The sequence below is a fragment of the Manis javanica genome, chromosome 12, assembly GCF_040802235.1.
Source record: "Manis javanica isolate MJ-LG chromosome 12, MJ_LKY, whole genome shotgun sequence".
Classification (NCBI taxonomy): domain Eukaryota; kingdom Metazoa; phylum Chordata; class Mammalia; order Pholidota; family Manidae; genus Manis; species Manis javanica.
The window spans coordinates 54,320,939-54,340,601 of record NC_133167.1 but is presented as its reverse complement, the minus strand read 5'-3'; the positions used below and the strand labels follow the sequence as shown (position 1 = coordinate 54,340,601).

At 42.2% G+C, this 19,663-nt stretch overlaps 1 protein-coding gene across 4 annotated transcripts in view; it reads right to left on the bottom strand.

Annotated features, from left to right (window-relative positions):
- ZNF385B (zinc finger protein 385B) overlaps nt 1–19,454 on the bottom strand; it is a 438,948-nt gene extending 419,494 nt beyond the window's left edge. Inside the window, exon 1 of one of the 4 annotated variants that reach the window (XM_037000371.2) lies at nt 18,275–19,454. The gene's annotated coding sequence lies outside the window, so the exon portion shown is untranslated. The remainder of the gene's footprint in view (nt 1–18,274) is intronic. The other 3 variants (XM_073218598.1, XM_037000369.2, XM_037000370.2) reach the window with 3 other exon arrangements.
- Between the last annotated feature and the right edge of the window lie 209 nt (nt 19,455–19,663).

Here is a 19,663-nt window from a genome sequence, read left to right as displayed (position 1 = left end):
TGAAGAAAGTCAGTGGTACAGAGTACATATATCATTAACTTCATAGTTTTGCACATGCTTTTTCATCTGCTTGGAATACCTTTCTCTACCTCCTACAGACGGGATGCCACTGAAGGGATCTTTTGCAGGGAAACATGCTTGGGTTTGCATTTTATTAAAGAAAACTCATAGAATGGGATACTCTCCAGACTTTGCTGCTGGAGGACCTGCTTCATGTGCTGCAGGAATCTTTACCAAGCCTGGGATCCCTGTGATAAAATACACAGCTTCTCTAGAGTATGGATCACACTCCCTTGTGAAAGTCCTGCCAGAGCACTAGGGGGACTTCAACGAAGTAGACAAATGGGTCCACTAACTCTAGGAAATCAACCCAACCTCTCTCTCCATTCTTTCAGATTTCTCTGCTTATCCTTCTCAAAAGTCCCTGCTGCTCTTCCCTTCCAGTGTGTAGTCCTCTCCAGGGGCCTCTAGAACACCAAAGCCAGTCTCTCTTCTAATACAGACAACTTCTGCTTTCTTTTCTGCAACATATTCTTCCTGACTCAAGGTGAGCTTAGAGGCCTGGCTCGCTGCTTGGAAAGGGAAGGGAAATGCACATCTACAGTGAAACACAGCCATATCACAGTGAGTCACCATTCCCCCTGCATGTGTATCTCAGTGAAACACAACTTCTTTCTTAATGCTTTTCTTGAACAAGTTTCGATTTGCTTTGTGCTCAGAAAAATATACTATTAAAAAAAATGTCCAGTTGGGACACACATCTTTACTGAAGCACCATTATGCAAGTTAAATTACGATACAGGCACATAACAGAAGGCAGCACCTTGCCCAGTAGCTGTCTTCTCCCTTTTCCAAACCTTCAACACAGTTCATTCAGTAATGAAAAACACTGCTCTTTCCCCAGGAGGGTCACCATTCATTGTCTTCATACATGCGTCGATGCTCAAACCCTTGCAGTTCAGTGCCACAACCCATCAGATCACCTCCTCCTCTGTCCCGTTTGGCAGCCAGTCTCAGTACTGCTGCTGGTTTCCCATCTGTCAGACTATCTTCAACCCTGTGGCAGCTCCCAGAGTAGAGCAAAGAGCAGTGAAGGCAGACTGACTTCACCCTGGATTTGATCTACTCTGCGGGGAGAAGGAGTCCTAGTAATATGGAAAATTCCCTACCAAGGGCTTGCTTTCTGCCTTTTTTGAGAGTCTGGCTACAACTGGGCTTCCAGCCCGGGAGATAACAACCCCACACAGCGAACAGTTTTTGTAGCCATTCCTTGCCCAGCCACAAGGATTCCTCCTAACCCCCAGCAAGAGGGTCAAGTGAGGTAGCAGCCATTTTGAACAATATTGTACAGTGTTCCCACAGTCCTTGTTAACAGCAGATTGGTCCAGAGAAAATACCTGATCTGAGCTAGCCAGTTAGCTGACACAGAATATGCCTACATAACCTCCACAAAAAATGAACACCAACTGAAAATTGCCTCTTCTATTTGCTGGTTATGTGACCTAGGGATTTAACCTCTCTTGACCTATTTCCTTATCTGAGAAGAGAATAATTTGAATTAGATGATGTTTAAATTTCCTTTCTGCTCATGAATTATGCTTTCTGTGATGAAGGTGGGCTCAAGAGGCAGGGAGCCTGGCCTCAAGATCATGGTCGTCAGTCACTAGTCTTACAGCCTAGAAAAGTTCAACTTGTCAAGCATAGTTTCGCCACCTGTAATACGGGGAGTATGTTAGTGTCTACATGATTGCTAAATGACATAATACATGTTAAATGCTTAAAACACTCCAATGCACTGTAAAGCTGCCTATGGCCTCTGGTTGCTATTCTTGCTGTTGTTATTTCTACATGGAACATCATTGAAATTAAAGAAAAGGAAGGAAAAAAAGGAGGAAGGGAACCAAGGTAGAAATATTGTTTAACTGTTCAGTCAAAGGAATGATTTTAGTAAGAAGATCAAACCATTTGTCTGAACATTAATGCAAAAAGGTGGGGGAAGGGAGCACAAAAAATCAGTGACTCTCCAGGCATGGAAAAAGGTACAAGATGTTTAATTGTGGCCTGAGAAAAGAAGATAACACTATTTAGCTCAAGCTCTATCACTCTGAATTGAAATAGAAATCTTATAACAAGGGATACTCTAAATACAAATAGCACTGGGTAAGATCACAACTGTAATGAATGATAAAGTCTACAAACTATGCAACTTGAAGCATCAAGTTGAAGATTTGTTTCATTGTCTTTGTTTGTAATGTTGTCTTGGTGACATGTACAACATCCTTATATCTGAGACAGTCTTTTCTTCTCATATCAAGAATATAATACTCCCTACTCCAGTATCATACAAAATTGATTAACTCAGATCCAATTGATTTTCTCCATCTAGAAACTCCCCTAACATCCCTAAAGGTGGCAATGCTTTAGGACTCTCATCAGAATAGCCTAAAATGTCTGTTATAGAATATTTTTTTCTATACAGATGGTACGCTCTGGCAGCAACTTACTGACATAAATTTATTTAACTATGCAGCCTGAACTCAATTCAGTTCTTTGCTGAATCACATGATCTAACTGGGTACAATATAATGAATTGAAAAAGGGCAAGAGAATATAAGCAGGTAAGATAGAAAAATAAATAAATAAAAGAACCACTGTTTCATAATGTGGTAGAATATAATACCAGCCTTGAGAGATGGAAAATCTTAGCAATAGAGGGGCTGCAGTTAGTGAAGGCAGTTGACCCAGGGTACTTCAGCCAGAACAAAAGTGTCATTCTGTCTATAAAGCTGAAAGTAAGTGTCACTAAAATTGATGGGGATGGGGATCAAAGATAAAGTCCTCATTCACAGAGCATGTCACATCTGTCTCCTGTATAAAAGAACTGTATGGATTACATGCACCATATTTTTCACATCATATTTGTAAACACATCATATTTGTAAAGATGGCAGCTCTGGTTCTATTTTCTGGGCTTGTACATGAAAAGCAACATGTGCACAAATGACCCTTTAGGATTGTCATACTAGGAAACTGGCAAGAATTTCCCTCTTTGGGAGATCCTAGGGGCCTCCTAAAGAATGCAAGAACTAAATCATCTATGATCCCATATTTACAACCTGATACTAGGTGCCCTAGAATTCAAAGTATGTTTGAGGTAGTCCTGGATATCTTAGAACAAAATGAGTCACCATTGTCTGTCCTATTCAATTACCTTGGGGCTATCAAGTGTTGTCACATCATGTGGCTGGCAGTTTTTCCAAACCAACTGGTTATTTTCAAGATGATGAAAAATGAAAAGAACATTTCCAAGATTCTCCTCTTAGACAACAGTCTCTCCACTGACATACTTGTACACAGTAGTGACTGAATACATATTTTAGTTGACTGGAAAGTCATCCTGTAGGAGTTGGTTTCTTGCTGACTACCAAAATAGTAACTAGAGCATATTTATGTCCCAAATATGTTGCTATTCAGCAATTTTTATGTTTACATTTTAAAGCCATATTCTTGTAAAATACCTAGAATGGCTATTTTCAGAATTTGGAACTTAGGGGATCCAACCGCCTTAGCATTTTGAGATCATTTTAGGAACAGAAGTACAAGATTTAATTTAAATCATCCAAATCACTCAGATATCTAATCATATATGCTGCCCACTTGTCCTGTTATATTTATATATTTTCAAATGGGAATTTGCTGATATACGGTGGTGGTAATTGGAAGGGAAACTTCCCAGGAGCTAAATTACAAAGCCTTGAACTGAGACAAGCATTCCATATCCTGTCTATGTGTGTGTGTTCTAAGTAACCCCTCAAAATGCTCAGGGGGTGGGAGGAATGCTTTTTCTGTTCTATTCCACATATAAAATCTAGGAAGCTGTGCTGAGGCACCTTGGGCAGGTTTTCCCTTTAAGGATCAGCCTCTCGGTGAATTCAGAAGGCCTGACGCTATGTCAGAAGCACAGAACAGAGAGGAACCTTCAGTGCTGGGTGGGGGTGGGGAAGCTCCACTTCATTACTGTCTTCCTCAGACTTTAATAGGCGAACAAAACATGTATAGACTCAAAATGGAGATTTGGATTCAGCAGGCCTGAGGCTGGGCCTGGGGCCTGAGATTCTGCATTTCTAACACTTCCCACTGAGGAAGATGCTGCTGGCCTTGAGCAGCTGGAGTCCCCTCTGCGTGGTGAGACCCCGGGTCTGCTCTCCCACTACTGTGCTCAGCCACACACACATTAGGTGACTTACCATACTTCAGTTTCCTCCTCTATAACACTAGGCAAGAAAAAGAGGCTCTCTCTTAGCAAATTCAGGGAGTTGAAGAGAATGTGAATGAATAAATTCAGGTAAAAGCATTCTGAAAAAAATGTTTAAGGAACTACTGAATTAAGAGTCTTTAAAATCTTTGAAGCCTATAAACCTAACTCCTGCCCTGAAACGAACAATCCAGACACCACTGCTTCTGCTGCCAGTTTTGTGTTCCACTGACAACTGTGTTCTTATATCCCCATCAAACTGCTGCTCCTGGTATGTGCCCTCTGACCAGCCTACAGCTGATAACCTGGCCTTTTACACAAAGGTATTTCTGAGTGGCCCCCAGACTACACCCTGTGGGAGCAGCACAAACCTCTTGATAAATCTTCCAAAATCCCAGGTTCCATTAATGGTGTCAAGATATTAAGTTATTGAATTAAATTATAGGAAAGGAGAGAAGACAATTTTCCATGTTTATAAAAATCATGGTTTATAGAATTTTCTCCCTTAAAATTTACTTACTGCTACCTGTTGGTTGTACACATGACAAAAGTGAGGGCCAGTAAAAATAAACCCCTTGCCTAATATCACAGAAATAATTAAAAATGGAAACAGAACTGGTAATTATGTGTTTAATTCCCCGTTCAGTATGATTGCCTCTACTCCACATTAGGGAAGATTTTCATAAACTGTTCTTTTTTCCTAAGCACCTTGAAGGTCACCTGCAGGTTTCGTGACAGTAGATGGTAGTGGTGCCACTGTTTTCCTGCAAAGCAATGTTAAGCAGAGGAAAGGGAGTGAAGCTGTAGGAGCAAATGAGAAATATTCCTCATGGATGAAGTGGGAGGCACTGGAATAAAGAAACATATGACTTTAATGGCAGAGGTCACTTCTCCTCTGTCCCCTCAGGGAAGCCTCAAGAAAGAATAACTGGAATGCTCACTGGGCTTACTGACGTACTCCAGAGATCCTGTTATCTATTTTAATCCATTTTAAAAGTATAGTACAACAAATAGGCCACCCTGTAACTAGAGTGACTATTTGCCATCTGATTAGAAACAGCTTCATCCAGGGTTCATGATGGCACACATGCTCTAGACAGAAGCTTGAAAGCAGGAGAGCATGCCGAGAGGCAAGATCTGGACCGAGGAGGAGGTACGCACCTGAAAGGAGTCATCCTGGACGCAGACTGACTAGGGGCAAAGAAAGTGGTAGTGGGTACCAAGCAAAGAATGAATTATGATGTTGGGTGAAGAGAAATGGGCTCAGGGCAGATTTACTATGCTCCATTTTCACTCTTTTAGCAGGCTGCACAGAGTCTCAGAGGTACAGATTTACTCAGGATTGAAATTTTACATCCAGGGACGCTATCTCAAATAATCTAATTTGATGAGATGAGAAAATCCTATCTCATAAAACTATCATCCCATTTCAAAAGCCCATATAAAAGTTCACAGGCTGTTGAGGTGCCTAGCATAGCACGAGCTTCTGTTACAGGCGATATGGACACAACAGACATAAAGATGAAATTATTTTAATAAGAAATGCTACTGCTTGGTATGTACAGTTTGTTCTTTACAACCTGAACTTCATAAATTTTTATAAGGTGTCTATTTATTGTCAGCTCAGGAGCTGCTGTGTCACTGTTGCTCAGCAAAGCCTTTTCAAATAAAGGAATCTTGATGTGGGTGTCATACATTACATGATACCAAGACAGGTGACCCCACACCCACTTCCAGTGTCACCTCAGTAACATTCATGTTCTCTATTCAAATGTTAAGGTAAATATATCCCAAATCACTCACTGTGAAATGGGTTGTTCTTTTGGCCTTTGTGCATACAGGAGCAGAATACCTCAGCAGGAAGGGGCCTTGACTGTCCTCGACTAATTCTAGATGGAAGAGAGATATCGGCGGACGAGCACAATAAAAGCAATGCCAAGAACACTCCTCCAGGACTTGTGTGTGGGTGTCTTTAAGGAGTTGGAGAAAAGAGGAAGGCAGGGAGACCGCATGCAAATAATAACAGCTTATCATTTTCCAAGTGCTTACTATGTTTCTGAGACAGGATAAGCACTTCATATACATTATCTTATTGATTGCAAGACCCTTGCAATCTTGGGAGATGCAGAATATTATGTCAACTTACTTAAAGAAGAGGAATCTTTAGCTGGGAAACGTTTATAATGCACCCAAGGCCACACAAAAGGGACTCAATCCTGATCTGTCAGGTCACAAAGAATACAGTTTATTCCAGTGTTACCTCCCAACATTATTTCTCATCATCACTGTTGTGGATTCTTGGTTTTATAGGATGGTACTTTGTAGAGGACAAGGACTCTAGGAAACCTTGGAAGGGAAAAGAGGTTGTGAGCTGCACTATTTCAGACGAGCTCATTTAGATGAGCCTCCTGAAAACTGTCTGGACAAACTTTTCATTGTACAGAGAAGAAACAGCGGCATGGTCACAGGACAAGTTTTGGGTCACAGAACTAGTTAACAGCAGGAGCAGGATTTCTTCTTCATCTTGCCTCTAGTGCTGCTGAAGGAAATGCATCTAGTTGGGTTGATGAAGGAGTTGTGCAACAGGTGGTTTTTCCTTATCTAATTTTGGGGATTTTTTTTTCACCTCATCCTCTGCACTACCTTCCCCACTTCCCCTGCAATAGAATGAATGGAATAGGTAGTTAGGATGTGATTAGGATTGGAATGTAGGGTTAGGAGGAAAGAAAATATTCTGTTATTTTTCCTTAACTTAATGATAAAAGTCATCCCAGCTCTTTCTTTTGAGTTGGGGGTGAGGGGTGTGATGGGAGAAGTACTCAAATAATCAACACACATTAGCTTTCACTATTTGCCAGATACCTGAAAAGTCACTAACTTGATGAATAAGTCAAAGAGTCTGCTTGCAAAGAGCATGCAGTTAGTGAGAAAAATCAATACAATCAATATAAACTGATTATTACAATCTATTATTGCAAGCACATAGGGGAAACAGAAAAAGTGACATGAAAAGAAAAGATTATCAAGGAGTTTAGCTCTGATATGATAGGCATGCAGAGCAGCCTGGGGTAAGTCACTGAAGATGCAGGGAAACAACTGCAGAATTCTCACTAAGGGTGTCACACTGGGCTTTGTGCCTTTTGGTTGTTTAGTGAGATGATACTCTGTTCTGGCACATAGTAGGTGCTCAATAATGTAATGTCCTTAAAAAGCTGGGGAAAATGATGAAGTAATTATTCTTTCATCTTTGAAAGAGTCAAGGAGCCCCTATCTCTTCACTACCTTCTTTCTTAGATGTCCTTCTCCCCTGCCTACAGTCACCTCTCAAATTATTTTATAGATAATGCCAAGAAAGCGACAGACTGTAGTGATCAGCCAAGCCGAACTTCCACTCAACCATGAAATTCCTTCCATGTTGTTTCTGGTGGCTGATCCTCTCCATGTCACATATTTGCACCCAGAGCAAGCATGAACTCTGAAGACCGTTACCGGACAGGGTGAATCATTGGAAAATCCTCTCTCATAGCAAGCTGAAATCTGCCTCCCTACAATCCCACCTACTGAATTTGGTCATGCCTGCTAGAACTTCAGAAAATATAAACTATTTTTCTGTCCACATGTCATCCCTTCAAGTGTTTCCAGGAAGCTTCCATGTCTGTTCAAAGCCATCTTATCTGGCGCCAGATGGTGAGGCATGGGGGTGGGAAGCATCACAAGGCTGCCGCTTCGTGTCCTTTCTCAGGCGGGGCTGCTGAGCGTGGCTCCCACCGAGGCTGAAATCACGCTCCTGGTGTGCACTTCCTCGTGGTCACCAAAAGGCTTCACAGAACCCAAGAAGAGGGTTCATCAGAGAGGCCAGTGGGGTAGTATGACCTTCCCAACTAAGCAAAGGCCCCAGAGACTATTAAAAATCCAGCCTGTGGTGAGCCTCTCAAACAAGCATCATTATTTGCCCCATGGAACAGTTCAGCTGTTGCCTTTTAATCTTTTTTCCTAATGTTAGAAAATAAACAGTGACCAATAATGATCTCTTGAGATTGGTAAGGCCTGACATTGCTATCTCCTATATGCATAATTCCCTTTCACATTTAATTTAATTGGTGTTACCATTTTCCAGACAGGTATACCTTTTGGCTGATCACCCACCTTTACCAATCCCTCTTCAGTTCCCAGTGAGCCTTCCTTAGTGTTGAGAAAAGAAGCTGACATCTAGGAGGGCTGAGTCAGGCTGAACATAGGGTTCCATCAGAACAGGACCTTATAATGAGGGGATGCTCAACTGTCAACTTTTATGCCACCTTACCTTCAGTTGGTCTCTGAGGTTTTACAGAAAGCAAAGGGCTATTTAACAAGACATCACTATTGTTGGATTTTAAAATAATCAGTGACACAGTTGTTCATAATATTCAATCCTTTTTAATGTCTTTTTTTATTATTTTATATAGCAACACAAAAACATTACCTAATTTGCATTTTTAAATGGGTCTGTTGAGGTATACATGCTGAAAACTCAAAACTGTTACATATACGGTAAACAATTTTCCTTGCTAGAATTCTTGATAATTCAGAAACATGATTTCAAGAAATTAAATTTTTCTAAAGATTAAGTTGCCTTTTCCCCATGCCAGCTAACAGTATATTATACTGTTTCTTTTCCAATGCAATGTGAGAGAAAGACAACAGATCTGAGAACCTGTGAAATTCTTGACAAATTTAAACCTTGTTTATGTAAGCTATACGCAGGGAGGCAAGAAATACTTCAAGGATTTGAAAGGGCTTAAAGGGGTCTCTCTCTGCCAGGACAGCAACAGTTTGAACGTGCGCCACCACATCTGTATGTCTGGCAGTGTTATTTGGGTCTCCACTTGGCAGCTGTGGAAAAGGGAAGCCAGGAAGGGACCAGAGAGAAAGGAGCCTGTGTTTCCAACCATAAAACCACAAGGCAGGAGAAAGGCTGTTCCCAGGATGCAGAGGAGGGAGAAGCCTGGAGACGTGAGAGGGAAGAGACACTGCCGACATTCAGTAGCCATGGTGGTCCCTTTACCGGCCACATGGTCACTGCAGTCGATGTGGTTACAGCCACCGTCATTGTCCAAATTGTGAGTCATTCGGGAAAATGCAAAGCTCTACAGAGCACTGGCTGGGGAACTTCATCAAAGCCTAACATCTGGGGAGCCAGGAAAAAACTCTGCCTCTAAGACCTCACCTCCCACCCCCTCCTTCCAGGTTTTGTAGATTTAGGTTTGGGCCTTGGAATCTGTATATCATGAGTGAGCTCAGAGGGACACCAGGGCAGGTGGTCAGCAGCATCCACTGCCATGGAGAATCACGGTGGGCTAGACCCTTCAGTCAAGACCAGTGGGTAGGCAGTGAGAGAACACAGCCTGCTCTCTAGAATTCACACAGGACAGACTCCTCATGGCTGACTCAGAGCAGCTTAAGGAGCACACTCGTTCCTTGGTTCAAGCAGCGTGGAGGCACTGAGCTTGGCATATTTCACTGGGCTTTTACTAAGAACCACAGTAATTCTGACATGCTCCCTGAGTTGAGAACTAGTCTAGAGAGCTAGTACTAATTTCTGAGGGTGAATTAACTGGAATACTTACAAAATATTTAAGTAAAATATTTAGACCAGTAGGTCCTACTTCAGACCTGATGAGTCAAAAACTTCAATGATAAATTCCAGGAATCTGCATTCTTTACAAGCTCTCCAGAGACTCTTTTGGCATGCTAAAGTAGAGCAATTACTGTGCTACAGACATTTACAGGACAAGCCTAGTGACATCACAGGACACAAGGAGAAGGCTGTGCAGAAGAGGAACAAGACTAAAATTTTTACCTCCACATTCTAAGACTTGACAATTTTATTCCTGTGCAAGTGAGACTGACCGTTAAGAATCATACTTGTAGTAATTAGGTATATGTGGATTTAAACTCTATGGTAATTTTGCATGTAGTTCACCAATTACATCTTTTTCTCGCTAATTATTTTGTCATCTAAATTCCAACTGAGAAAATCCAATTCAGGTATTAAAATGAATGCCTGTGAACTCAGGAGGACTAGGTGACTATTCAGCTACAGCCCAGGTGCCTGACCAGACTGTCCTTGAATGAGTCTGCTCTGGTTACACAGATCCGGGTTACATAAGCTGACTCCCATACCCGGATCACTGTCTGATTTGGGTCACATCCAAACATTCCAGCTTTACACATGCATACCAAGTCACAAAGCACATTCATGCAGAAGCTATGTTTTAAGCCACTTGGTCTTTCCAAAAATCCCAGGGCCCATGTTATAGGTTTTGTTATTAAAAACTTGCCTGTGCTTCACATGGTTACAAACTTTCAAGAGTCCTTGTAGTGTTTACAATTCCACACCTCTATTCTCCCTCTCCTTTCATTGTTCTCCTTAAAATAAACAAGAAAAGGTAGATGAGAAAATAAGAATATGTAAGTGAAAAATACACAGTAAGTTTTTAACTGAAGACTCAAAAATCAGAGTTGCAAAAGTTCTCCTGGCAAATAAATCAGTGTATGAGGTATATGATATTAATTATTAAACTGTATAATGTATACTAATGGCTACCTTTATAAGTGCTGTAAGGGCCAAGAGTTTTGCTAAGTATGTTACAAGCATTATCTTATTTTACCTGACAACAAACCCATGAAAATTTCCCTCATTGTTTCTTAGACTTGGGAAATTAAAGCACAGAGATATTGAGTAACTTGGTCAAAGTCACACAGCTAACAAGTGGAAGAGATGAAATTTGCACCCACAAAGTCTGACTCCAGAGCAGGAACTCACCATTAGTCTATGCCACTGCCCATCTACAATAATGTAACACAGCACTTTCAGTACTAAGACCATGAGCAATGACCAATTATTAAAATAAACAGATATCTCATATATATATATTTATAGCTTAGTACATTAATATTTATTTCCAAAATAAAATGCATATATTTTTATATATAAAATCAACTTATACACAAGTATGTTTACTTAAACACAAAAAAATGCATTTTATGCTTTGTATTCTTATTCTCAGCATTATATTTTTCATAACATATAAGCTAATATCTCTCTCTCTAAGACTGTGAAGGAAAGTTTTACTACCTCTAAAGTATCACATCTAAGGACAACCACTATGCAGTCCACATAATTTCTATGTGAAATTTAAATTCTAGTGTTAGCACCAGTAGAACTTTTCCACCCTTACTTGTAATGTTCAATTTTCCCAGGCTCAAATTTTAAATATTCTAGATTCTCTGGGTCTCAATTCTCTAATTTATCAATGAGGATTTTTCACAAAGATCCCTTTTATACCTAAAGACACAATGATTTTCTTTGACTGAATAGCAGTCATTTCTATATCTCTAACAAATATTTCACAGAAATAGCAACCTATTAAGCCTGAGATAAGTTAGAATCTGAAATCTGGTTTGCAACTAGCATAAGCTTACTGAGTCCAGGTCTCTGAACTCTGAAAACCTTACAGAATACACTAACCATCAGACTGACCACTTTAACTAATACACATCAAAAATCACAGCTCTCTGTAGAATTTTACACAATTTTAACACAAGTATATTAAAGCAAAGATTTAAAAAGAATTAATAAACTGTTACTCACAAGGAGTCTTTTCTTAGTGTAGCTCAAAAATTCCTTTTAAATTTCATAGTATCTTCTTAATTGTGTTATAAAAATAAAAGCACACATCACAACATAGAAATAAACATTAGTGAAGATTTAAATGAAAAATACTTCCTCTCATCAGTTGAAACATTTTATTTCAAAAGAAAAAGGTGAGAAACAGTAACCCACCTACAGTTCTTTCTCATACCAAGGCCATCAGCACAGTAACCCCTGATATTCATGATTGAGTATCTATGCCAGGCCCACCAGAATTGCTGAGTACCCATTATTTATTTTCAGATTGGTACAGAAAAATAAGGAATGCAGGCCCTCAGTTAATATTGGTTATGTCCATTTATCTAATCTTTGCCTTGCTGATAGAATGATAGCAATAATAGCATAATGGCTATTCCAGAATCTCAGCCAAAAAGAGAAGAAAAAGTTGATTAGCTTTAGCCTGCATAGGACAGGATATCTTTCTGTGTGTGTTTTTTTATTTTTAAATTATTTCCCTCATAAACTCAGAAATGTAAAACCTTAGTATATTAATATTTATTTCCAAAATAAAATGCTCTCTTAAGCCCATGAATTTCAATCCTTTCTATTTGTTGATGATAGAACTGTCTTTAATAAAGAGCTAAGTCATTTTTCACGAAGTAGGTAGGCAAGCCTGGTCATCCTTTTGTATCAATTTATATATACTTTAATCCATTTCTGCTATTTATGGGATCATAGAGCTGATATGGCAACAAATGGATCAAAAATAAAAGAGCGATCAGTTTTTTATTAATATATTTGCTCTTTTCTGTATTTTTTCACTGTCTTCCAAAAAATATGCCCATGAATTTACTTTCAAAGTGATCTTACTGTGAACAGGGGGTGGGGTAGACATTAACTTTGCTGAGGCAAAATGATCCTTAATTCAGGGGATATGAATTGTAGCAATAGCATGATTATCCTGATAAACAACCACTCTTTCTCAACCACAATATGCACAGTTTTCCACAGATGGCTCTAACATATTCCTCATAATAACCCAGTCAAGCCATTTCACAGATGAAGCAGTTGAGACCCTGTCCAAGATCTGAAAGCAAGGCCAGGGTCTGACTCAGCACCATGCTCTGTTTTTAAGCACCACTCTCCACTGTCCACTGCCTTTACAGCCCAGGTACTGCAGTTCTCCACCCAGGCTGGAAATCAGAATCACCTGGAGAGATTGCTTAAATACTGACAAATCATTCCTTAGGGATAAGTTAAGGCCATCACTATGTTTTTAAGCCCTGAAATGATTTTGCCATGAATCCAGGGCTTGAAAATGACTGGATTGGCAAATGCCAAGGAATAGCTGTTTTCTTAAGACATATGAATCTTTCTCTGAGTAGTGCAAGAACACAAGTTCAAACTGTTTATGTAGGGAAAATAGAAGTTCCTGTGACCAGGATCCTCACCTGACCCTAAACAACTTGATGATGTAATTGGCCTGCTGCTAGGTGAATTCTTCCACACCTGTAGGCAATGAGCTATTACTGACTGAGTCACTATATAAAGAGCTCCACCCAGTGTTCTGGGCAGAGGCAGAGATAGTTGGATGTAGACGTGACTCGAGTGCTGACCTACTGCCATTAGAAATAAAGCAGAGTATATAAACCCTTTTACCCCAAGAACATTCCTTTGTCATTTCTTAGTCCCACCAAATCCATAGTGAACCAGCCTGGGGCTGAAACCCTGACGTGAGACAGTTTATCTAGCACAGAAACACTAGATGGGGGCACACACGAATACTACTATCATCAGACATCCCTGCCGTCTTGATGTGTAGAGCCCAGCAAGTGTCTGTTGCTGCAAACCCAGGAAGTCCTCTAATCCACACCCTCCAGTCACAGGTGCAGGGCCCAGAAACTGCTTTGCCCAACCCCCTCACACTCACAGCACAGGCAGAGAACGAGAGTTGGAGTCTCCTGCACCCTACTTCAGTGCTCCTTTCACAGAAAAATTTTGGAAGCAGTAGGAAAACAGTTGGGGCAGAGAGTCAGCCAAGGAAGGCATCTGAAGGGAATTTCAAGAACCAGAGAGAGCAAAAAGGAAAGAAAAAACATTTGCAGAGAAGAAGTACCACAAGCTGAAAATGAGAAGAAATATATAACAAAGCAGTAGAACTGACTAGAGAAAAATGCAGTAGGGAGATTTAGCCATTGCAATACTGTACTGGCAAAATAGGGGGAAAATACAAGGGAATTGCCATACTCTCCATCCTGTTAAGCATGTTGAGGCCTAAAGTCCTTTCAAAATAGAAAGCAAAGCAAACACTACTAACTGTACACAGATCACCAGGTAGACAGGCAGGGGCTGCCAGAAACCGCCAAACTGGTGAAATACCATCTATTACCTTGCTACTCCAAGTGTAGGTCATGGATCAGCAGGAACTTGTTTGAAATGCAGTATCTCAGGCCCCATTCCTAACCTGCTGAATCAGGATCTGCATTTTAATAAAATCTCCTCATGATTTAGATGCATATTCAGGTTTGAGAAGCACTGCCTCTACTATAAGAACCAAACTAAGAGGTTAAAAAAAACTAACAAACAGCTCTCACAGGCAGAAGGTGGGACTAGAGAACTAGGTAGAACTCAATGTGACTAATTTATTTGTTGACGCCTGTATGATATACCCAGCCCTGGGCTGTGCATTTCAGGAAATGAGGCCTGAAGTTAGGCACGGTTGGTGCAGGGCCCTCAGGGGAGGAGGCAAAAAGCACAAACATGCAAGGCAGACAGGACTTGTGCTCCCAGAAGAGGTCAAGCAAAGCGGAACAGTGTTTACAGGAGCAAAAACTGAGTTTGGAGGAGCAAGCACTGGAGTTCAGAAAGAGATCAAGGAGGCATGTAGCAAATGTACCCTCTGACAGGTGGAGGTGGTTACCGGAAGTGAGAGGCCTGTTCTTGCAGAGGGAAGTGCGTAAGCAAAGATGTGGAAGCTGGAGATCAGCCGTGCACTGAGGGAACGCTGCCTTCAGCCTAGAGCAGTGGTTTCAGATTGTTTCAAGAAGACTTGTCACTCTGTCCTCAGGGACTACTAAGGGTAGATAGGGGAGCCGATGCGATTGCTGGGGCCCCATTTCAACCATGTAATATTATACTTTAACAGTGGATTCCACCATTGCAAAATAAAATTTGAAGCATATCACTGAGCTTATACATTAGGCACTTCTAAAATTATTACCTACAGCTGTGCCTGGCATGTAGCAAGCACTCTAATATCCATTGAATAAATTACTAAATGAGTGAATGAATCCATGAGATCAAAGTAAAAAACATGGAGTTACTTTGGGCCTGGACTTCAAAGGGTCTTAACTGTCAGAGAAGAGGTTTATATGTCATGTGGTAGGGCCATGGGGAAAAGTTTATTAGCCAGTGACTAAGCTTGGCTCTAATTTAAGAAGCTTATTCTGCAAACCAAGTGTAAAATGGCTTGACAATGAAAGAGACTACAGCTGGGAAACTAGTCAGGAAGACATGACAGTAGTCTCTAGAAAGAGATAACAGTCTGAAAAAAGACAAGACAGTAGTCACCGTGGGAACAAAAAGGTAGAGAAGCAGACATAAGGCATTGTTGGACAGACTCCATGGAAGGCAAAGATACTGGGAAGGCCCTGTGTGACTGGGAGAAATATGGAAACTGACAGTGACTCCTGTTTATGTAAGGAGAAAGATGTTTGATTAGTGTTTAGACTTGTTAGATTTGAGGCACCTGCATAATTAATATGAAGCCATCTCATAAGTGGTTCAAAATGTCACTATGAAATTTGGGAGGGAAAACAGAGATAGGGATGCCACTGTAAGAGAAATAATCTAGCTCTAATAAAAGGACACCACTGAATAAAAAGTAACATGCAAGAAGAGAAAAAAGATCATCTATAAAGAAAAGAGGACCAAGAGAAATCTGCAGAATAAAAAGGTAGGATAAAAAGACAATACTGAGACACATGGGGAATACAATAGTGGGGGAGGTGGCAAAACAGATAGTGAAAGGGTGGGAGGAAGGGGTCGCAGTAAAAACCCAGAAACAAATAAAAAGCAGTGTGAAATTGGGACCAACAGGCTCACTGTTCCTTAGATCTTTGAAGACATGGGATCTTACAAGAACAGCAGAAAGTCAATATCGCTTTTTATTTCTGTGAACAAAGATTTCCCCAAATGAAGCAAGCAGTCGCTTCTATGAGAAGTAAACTAAGTGCTAGTATTTTTAAAGATAAATTGTTGCTGTTTAAAATCAAGTAATGGTATCTTCAAACTCAGCTAGAAGAAAAAATCTCAAGGGGGGCAGTCCTAGAATTTAAGATTCTCATCTCTTCCATAGTGGAAGCTCCACACAGCATTATTCTATATAGACATTTCACCTTTTAGAGTTGTGTTTGTTTGGCAGGATTCTTTTTTCCTCTCTGAGCCAGGTCACTAGCCTGAGAAAACAAATGCTGAGAACACCTGCTATACCTTGATTGATTCTCATGAACAGTTATACTTTGTAGTCATCCTCCAACTGCTGACAGATCCAATGGGCCGTGTTTGGGTGACAAGTACTAATGACAATTCCCCCTCTTGTTTGACTGTAGAGGAGATACCTGCCTCGGTTCAAGAAGGATACATTAAATCCACTGTTCTCATTTTGCTCTGTTAATCTGTACATTGGTAAAATGCTATAAAATATCAACATTGTTTTCTTTGATATAGTTACTGAATGCTTCTTAAACTTCTATAAAGGGCTCATTACTTACATAATGTAAAATAATACAAGGCAAATTAAGTACATAAAGAATTATACTGCAAAACATGTATACCACTAGGTTGATTCCAGAGGACAATAATTTTTCCTTTGTTAGGAGAATTCACCTTCTCAAACGCATTTTACTACAAATGCATCCAAGACAGGTCAAGGAGATCTACAAGAATAGCTATTTGATTTGTGGTTTTCATTCCAAGCTTCCTCAAATCATTTTTGGAAATGAGTAAAAGTATATATTATAAACCCACATATACTTGAGTTATGAGAGTACAGAATCTGAACTACTTAACAACATTCTAACCAAATAAACAATTTTTTCACCTTGAAAACCTCAATTAACAACACAACTTGCAATTAGTATTTTGCATTCTTAAGAGCACTTGTATATTACAGGGAAAGGGTGGCACATGCTCAATTCACATATGGCATCAAAATAAGACGGAATGACTCTGAAAACGGGCGAAATCCGCCTCTGAAATATTTAAGGGGGCTCTTTCACTAAAACATTTAACTTTATCTGTGGCATACTGACTTCATGAAAAGCTGCCTTTTTAATTTGATAAATTAATTCCCTCCAGCTTCAAGCATTGTTCTGACACTTCATGCACTGTTTCCAACCTTGAGGCTGGACCCTGCAACACAACTGTTTCATTTCTTCTATTTGAGCTTCTCTTAGTACATCTTAACAAAGTTTAAATGTAGATGGCATTCCCTAATCCAAGAACTTTTGAGAACATTCCAAAACAGGGTTTATTTTGTACTCATGGGGACAGGGAGGGGAGGCAGGGGGCATGGTAATTTATTTTCCTTGAGGAACCACAATACCCTAGTCCAGGTTCACAATAAAAACTGTTTGACCTCCAGAACCTGGGGAAGCGTGGTCCTGCCAGCTCTCCTTTTTCCCCACAGGCCCCCGCAAATAACGGTGGTGAAAGCAGATGGCCCTGGCCTCCCCTTCTCCTTGCCCCTTCCGCAGTTACACAGTGTCCTCCCATTCCGCGCTGATACCTTCACCCAGCCGAGGGACCCCCCACCTCACACCCCCCCCCCCTTAGGGCTCCCAGCAAGTGCAAACTTTAGGGACCTTTTTTATGTCTCATCACCCCATTTTCACCTTTGTTCCTCTGAATTCTCTTAGGACTCAAGCTTCGATTGCCATCTTCCGCCCACACCTTCGTCCCCAAACGACCCATTTCCCTCTAATGAAGAGAGATGCCAGCCCCCAAACTTTCCAGCCAGGTGGCGAAGGCACTGCGGCTAACCACAGAGGAGCGTTCTCCTTGTCCTGTCCCCTTCCCCTCCTCCCCACTGTCCTTGGAAATCAGAGCCCACGAGCCCACACTGGGGACTCGTCCACTCTGGCTTCCACAACCCACTCCTAACTCCAAGGGCTCACGCTACAGCCGAGGCAAGCGGCGGCTGGGCATCCTCCTCTACAAGTGGGACCTCGGGACAAAGTGCGAACTCTATCCGCAGGGGGACTCCCGGCCATTCCCTCCGGCGGCGCGCCCAGGTGCCCTCTCGCCCGGAGGAGGCGGGCGGGGGCCGGGCGGCAGGGCGGTGCGGTCCGGGGGTCTCCGCGCTGGGCTGGGCGCCCGGGGTTTACCTCGGCGCGCGGGGCGCTGGCGCGTGGGGCAGTGGCTCCTCCAGCCGGGAAGCTGTTGCTCGCGCTCCGGCGGCTGCGACGGTCCCGCCGGGGCTGTGCTGAGCTCCGCGCAGACGCTCCCCCGCGATCTGCTGCAGCACCGGCGGCGTCCTCGAACTGTCCGAGTCTGGCGGGCGCGGGGCTGGAGCTGCCGGCCGCGGCCCCAGCGCTGAGCGCCTGCGCGCCCCGCCTCGCCCAGGTGAGGGGCGTGTGCCTGGGCCCGCGGGGCGCGCCGGCCTGGCCGAGGACCCCGGGCTTGGACGCGCCGGCGCCGCTGCAGCGCGCCGGAGCTGGAAACGGTTCACCAGGCAGGGACTTGCGAAGCGCACGCACTAGGGCGAATGAGGCGGGAGCGCTGGGAGGCTCGTTGACACTGCGGAGCCTCGCTCAGCATCGCCTTTAAATCCCGCCTTTCCAGGAGGGCGCGCACAGCGGGGGAGAGGAGGCTGCGTCCAGACCGCGGTCCTCGGCCTCGGGGCTCCGGCCCCTGAAAAAAATTCCTGGAAACAGCAGAGGTCCCCAAACCGGGGTGCCAAGCGCCGCGGTGGGGCCGATCTCTCAAATATTAGTCAAGCCCCAGTGAAACTCTCTCCTTGGAGATCCTCAGACCAACTATTTGTTTTTCCCCTGTGACTAGCTTTCGGCTCGAAGACCACACGAACAGCTTCAGCATTTTTGGCGGGGCCGGGAAGGCCCGCAGCTAACAGGGCATCGCAGCCTCCCCGTGGATCCGAAAGGCTCGTGGGGGGAGGAGGGTGGCTCCTGGTCCCCCGGATTTCTTTCCATATCTAAGTTTTCCAAACTAAAACATGTCATTGCTTACTCTGATGTAGGGCATCTTTTGAAAATAGTACAAACGTAGCTAAGGTGCTGAGTTCTGAAAGGGAGAGCGAGCGCTTAGAAAAAAACATTTAAGGGGAAGGGCAAAATGATTTTAAAAGAGCAGTTTTCTGAAATTTACTTATTTGGCTGGAGAAGTTCAAGAGTAAGAAATGACAAAAAAAAAAGTGGTGTTATACAGAGATTGTTTTTTTTTTTATCAGGTTATTTAAAAATGTTATTCTTTGGTTCTCTGATGATTGACACTAACTCCATCAATAATTAAAGCCAGCAGCTGTTAATGTCTTGGCATAATCATCCAAAGTAAATATCTCAGCGTCCAGCCAAAGCTGATGCTGTCCCCAGGGTAGGTTTGAGACTTCACAGGAGACACACACACACACACACACACACACACCACACCACACCACACCACACACCATGCTAGCACTTTCTAAAGGAGCAAGTTTGTGTTTATTACCACCTTGGAACTTAGGGTTATTGTAAGCACCACACACCTGAGGTACCAGT